The sequence below is a fragment of the Poecile atricapillus genome, chromosome 5 (assembly GCF_030490865.1).
Source record: "Poecile atricapillus isolate bPoeAtr1 chromosome 5, bPoeAtr1.hap1, whole genome shotgun sequence".
Lineage (NCBI taxonomy): Eukaryota > Metazoa > Chordata > Aves > Passeriformes > Paridae > Poecile > Poecile atricapillus.
The window spans coordinates 13,146-18,352 of record NC_081253.1 but is presented as its reverse complement, the minus strand read 5'-3'; the positions used below and the strand labels follow the sequence as shown (position 1 = coordinate 18,352).

General features: G+C 50.6%; 1 long non-coding RNA gene across 1 annotated transcript; it reads left to right on the top strand.

Annotated features, from left to right (window-relative positions):
• The first annotated feature begins 786 nt into the window (after positions 1 to 786).
• Positions 787 to 4,970, top strand: LOC131579733 (uncharacterized). The gene is made up of 5 exons (XR_009277765.1): positions 787 to 926; positions 1,006 to 1,049; positions 1,138 to 1,182; positions 2,747 to 2,864; positions 4,917 to 4,970. It is a non-coding gene; the product is annotated as an uncharacterized LOC131579733 (long non-coding RNA).
• The last annotated feature ends 237 nt before the right edge of the window (positions 4,971 to 5,207 follow it).

The following is a 5,207-nucleotide window of genomic DNA, read 5'->3' as shown; positions in this document are numbered from 1 at the left end:
AGGGTTTTGAGTCAGCCATGGGGAGGGGGAGGTTTGAGAACTGGCCTTTGGGGCCACCATGAGGGAAAGGCTCACTTTGGCTAACAATGCTGAGGCGGGCAGAGCAGAGCAGTCCCAAGGTGTGTTGTCACTTGTCTGTTGTGCTTTCTGTGTCTTCCGTTCATCTCGTGTAACATGTCTCTTGCCTTAGTCCTCCCAGGAGCTTATGAGAAACCCCAGGTCCTTCCGGTCATCTCCCATCTTTGCGTTCCTCGGCCCGGGGCCGACGCCGGCGAAGTTTCGATTCGGGAGGTCAGACAGGCGTCAGAATCGCATCTCTGCTCAGCAGCATCCGATCGGATGTCTTTTTAGGTCTTGTTCTCAGCTGTGTTGACAGCTGTCTGCAGTAATCTTTCTTTACAGTGGATAAGGACTTGTGCCGATTCAAAGGCAGGCAGAGGCTTCCAGCCACAGGATTCTCAGGCATCCGTCTCCGCGGTTCTCGGAATAAGTCGTTCCGTTAGCATCTTTTTCCTCCGGGGTCATCCGAGCCCGGCGGGCTCGCCTTCGGTCCCTCCTCGGTCATCTCGTTGAGCATTTTCTCGGTCCTCGTGAGGATTTTCTCGTCTCAGAGTTTTCTCTCCCTGTCGTGTCCCCTCGTCTCACGTGTCACGGGTGTCTGGGGGTATTCGGTCCGGAACTGCTCTGCCCTGCCGCCCGGCCCCGTTGCAGATGTTCAAGGACAAGTCCTGGGCACTTGTAATTGGAGACTCGTAATACGGGCTGTAGTTGGAGTCGAGGTAGTATTCTTATGTTGGCAGAAGGTGTCTGGAGCTGTGAAGTTACCCTGCAGCACTTCGACCTTTTTCCTAACTTTCTTTCAGATGCGGATGGATCGACCTCCCGGCAGAGCGCCTCGTCCCAGATGAGGGGATCCCCCTGAGAAGGTCGGTCACGGTTCTTCTTTCGCAGTGGGGCTGGAGTCGGTCACTGTGTTACAGCTCTGCTCTTTGTATTTTTTTTCAGGAAGTAAAGCTGGATAGCAGCAGTGAAGGTGAAGCATTGTGAAGGTGAGCCTCGGTTGGTGGAGAGAAGCAGTTGTTCTTGCTGGGGTCTCAGTTTCTGCTATAACTTTAATCCCTTGTTTTTTTATGTTAGGTGGTCTACTTGCAAGATATCCCAGCCCAGGATGCCAGAGGACAGGTGGGTGCAAGCTCTATGTGTTTTGGTGCTTAAGTCCCTGGTTTGCTGATAATGTTTAGTTCTCTAAGATAGAATGAAAGAACCATATGACGAATCCCACCTTGTGGATCCTGACACGAATCGGTGTCACGGACAGGATTCTGAGAGACAGAAGGGGTTGCAGATTTGTCGTGCACTCAGTATCGGGGGAAAGACGTTTCGCTTCAGCCCCCCTAGCCTGCCACGCCGGTGAGCAGTGTCTAGAAAGCAAGGGAGGCGATTCGAATTTCTCAAAAACTGCCCACGCCTCGGTGCAAAGCACCCCACACTCATTTGAGGGCTCTGTCTTCAGAATTTTACAAGGGATGTTTGAATGCAAGAGTTTGGACTGACTGATTTTTCTGTTTAAAGTACTTGTTTGCTGATAATGTTTAGTTCTCTAAGATAGAATGAAGGAACCACATGACAAATCCCACCTTGTGGATCCTGACACGAATCGGTGTCACGGACAGGATTCTGAGAGACAGAAGGGGTTGCAGATTTGTCGTGCACTCAGTCTCGGGCAAAGATGTTTCGCCTCAGCCGCCCCTAGCCTGCCACGCTGGTGAGCAGTGTCTAGAAAGCAAGGGAGGCGATTCGAATTTTTTAAAAACTGCACATGCCTAGATGCAAAGCACCCCACACTCGTTTGAGGGCTCTGTCTTCAGAATTTTACAAGGGATATTTGAGTACAAGAGTTTGGACTGACTGATTTTTCTGTTTAAAGTACTTGTTTGCTGATAATGTTTAGTTCTCTAAGATAGAGTGATGGAACCACATGACAAATCCCACCTTGTGGATCCCGACACGAATCGGTGTCACGGACAGGATTCTGAGAGACAGAAGGGGTTGCAGATTTGTCGTGCACTCAGTGTCGGGCAAAGATGTTTCGCCTCAGCCGCCCCTAGCCTGCCACGCCGGTGAGCAGTGTCTAGAAAGCAAGGGAGGCGATTTGAATTTTTTAAGAACTGCACACGCCTAGATGCAAAGCACCCCACACTCGTTTGAGGGCTCTGTCTTCAGAATTTTACAAGGGATATTTGAGTACAAGAGTTTGGACTGACTGATTTTTCTGTTTAAAGTACTTGTTTGCTGATAATGTTTAATTCTCTAAGATAGAATGAAAGAACCACATCACAAATCCCAACTCGTGGATCCCGACACGAATCGGTGTCACGGACAGGATTCTGAGAGACAGAAGGGGTTGCAGATTTGTCGTGCACTCGGTATCGGGGGAAAGACGTTTCGCCTCAGCCGCCCCTAGCCTGCCACGCCGGTGAGCAGTGTCTAGAAAGCAAGGGAGGCGATTCGAATTTTTTAAAAACTGCACAGGCCTAGATGCAAAGCACCCCACACTCATTTGAGGGCTCTGTCTTCAGAACTTTACAGGGGATCTTTGAGTACGAGAGGTGGGACTGAGTGGTTTTTCTTCTGTTTAAGTCCCTGGTTGGCTGACAAGCTTTCGTAGTCTGAGATGGAATAAAGGAACCGCATCAGGAATTCCACCTTGTGGATGGTGCCAGTCATATTTTCTGTTTTGTCCGAGGTTCCGTGCAGAGAGGCAGAGCCGAAGTTTGCGATCCGCCGCACCGAAGCCGGCGCGGGGGACGTCTCAATGTACACATCCTATCGAGGATGGGTCTTGTCCTATTACGTTACAAAAGGTAAGCATCACAGGTGGAAGTTGGAATCAGGGGAAAAGCATTTATCATCAGTGGAGCCAATTTGAAGTTAAGGTACAGGACAGGGCTGTAGTGGGGTGGGCCCCTCTGAAGCCAAGGGAGAGGGTTTCTTTTCGAGCTCCCCAGAGCTTTTGCCGGGCAGGGCAGTTCCAATCCATCCTCTCACGCTCTCGCGTTTCACGTCGTCGGCCGTCTCAGCCTCTCGACGTCGTCGTGGATTTTTTCGTCCGAGGAACCGGCCTTCGCGTCCCTGCGGCTATCGCCACGTTCACCCGGCAGACATCGCCTGCGCTCGCCTCTGTAAAGTGCCTTGTGCTGTGCTTGCCTCTGTAAAAAGTGCCTTGTGCTGTGCTTGCCTCTGTAAAAAGTGCCTTGTGCTGTGCTTGCCTCTGTAAAAAGTGCCTTGTGCTGTGCTTGCCTCTGTAAAAAGTGCCTTGTGCTGTGCTTGCCTCTGTAAAAAGTGCCTTGTGCTGTGCTTGCCTCTGTAAAAAGTGCCTTGTGCTGTGCTTGCCTCTGTAAAAAGTGCCTTGTGCTGTGCTTGCCTCTGTAAAAAGTGCCTTGTGCTGTGCTCGCCTCTGTAAAAAGTGCCTTGTGCTGTGCTCGCCTCTGTAAAAAGTGCCTTGTGCTGTGCTCGCCTCTGTAAAAAGTGCCTTGTGCTGTGCTCGCCTCTGTAAAAAGTGCCTTGTGCTGTGCTCGCCTCTGTAAAAGTGCCTTGTGCTGTGCTCGCCTCTGTAAAAAGTGCCTTGTGCTGTGCTCGCCTCTGTAAAAAGTGCCTTGTGCTGTGCTCGCCTCTGTAAAAAGTGCCTTGTGCTGTGCTCGCCTCTGTAAAAAGTGCCTTGGTGCTGTGCTCGCCTCTGTAAAAAGTGCCTTGTGCTGTGCTCGCCTCTGTAAAAAGTGCCTTGTGCTGTGCTCGCCTCTGTAAAAAGTGCCTTGTGCTGTGCTCGCCTCTGTAAAAAGTGCCTTGTGCTGTGCTCGCCTCTGTAAAAAGTGCCTTGTGCTGTGCTCGCCTCTGTAAAAAGTGCCTTGTGCTGTGCTCGCCTCTGTAAAAAGTGCCTTGTGCTGTGCTCGCCTCTGTAAAAAGTGCCTTGTGCTGTGCTCGCCTCTGTAAAAAGTGCCTTGTGCTGTGCTCGCCTCTGTAAAAAGTGCCTTGTGCTGTGCTCGCCTCTGTAAAAAGTGCCTTGTGCTGTGCTCGCCTCTGTAAAAAGTGCCTTGTGCTGTGCTCGCCTCTGTAAAAAGTGCCTTGTGCTGTGCTCGCCTCTGTAAAAAGTGCCTTGTGCTGTGCTCGCCTCTGTAAAAAGTGCCTTGTGCTGTGCTCGCCTCTGTAAAAAGTGCCTTGTGCTGTGCTCGCCTCTGTAAAAAGTGCCTTGTGCTGTGCTCGCCTCTGTAAAAAGTGCCTTGTGCTGTGCTCGCCTCTGTAAAAAGTGCCTTGTGCTGTGCTCGCCTCTGTAAAAAGTGCCTTGTGCTGTGCTCGCCTCTGTAAAAAGTGCCTTGTGCTGTGCTCGCCTCTGTAAAAAGTGCCTTGTGCTGTGCTCGCCTCTGTAAAAAGTGCCTTGTGCTGTGCTCGCCTCTGTAAAAAGTGCCTTGTGCTGTGCTCGCCTCTGTAAAAAGTGCCTTGTGCTGTGCTCGCCTCTGTAAAAAGTGCCTTGTGCTGTGCTCGCCTCTGTAAAAAGTGCCTTGTGCTGTGCTCGCCTCTGTAAAAAGTGCCTTGTGCTGTGCTCGCCTCTGTAAAAAGTGCCTTGTGCTGTGCTCGCCTCTGTAAAAAGTGCCTTGTGCTGTGCTTGCCTCTGTAAAAAGTGCCTTGTGCTGTGCTTGCCTCTGTAAAAAGTGCCTTGTGCTGTGCTTGCCTCTGTAAAAAGTGCCTTGGCTTGGAGCTGCCCTGCCCTGGCACATAGTTAGAGTTAGGTAGAACAGGTATAAAAGGTTATAGGTCCTGTTTTCTATGAGGTTTTTGTGTACAAAATGTGTGGGCCTAGAGGGGGGCTGAGTCCTAGCTACCATACGATCCCTCACTGACCACCTTGTGTTGTCTTGCAGGTCTCCGATACCTATTTTCTGAGGATCTACCATTTGATGTTGAGAAGCAGCAGCGAGAAGATATCTTGGGGCATTTTGATTAGCACAGTGTTTTAAATAAGGGTTGCGGTCACTGTGTGAGTTAGAGTCTCCTGCTGTGTGTCAGAGCGTGTCTGTCTGTGAGAGTCGGTGGGTCTGGGTGTGCTTGTGTGTGTGCGTGTTGAGCGGTTCTAACCTTGTGTGTATTGCTTTTGCTTTTCAGGACTTTAAATTCACTTTTAAATTTAGAATAAAAAATCCCCAGCTGGGGGG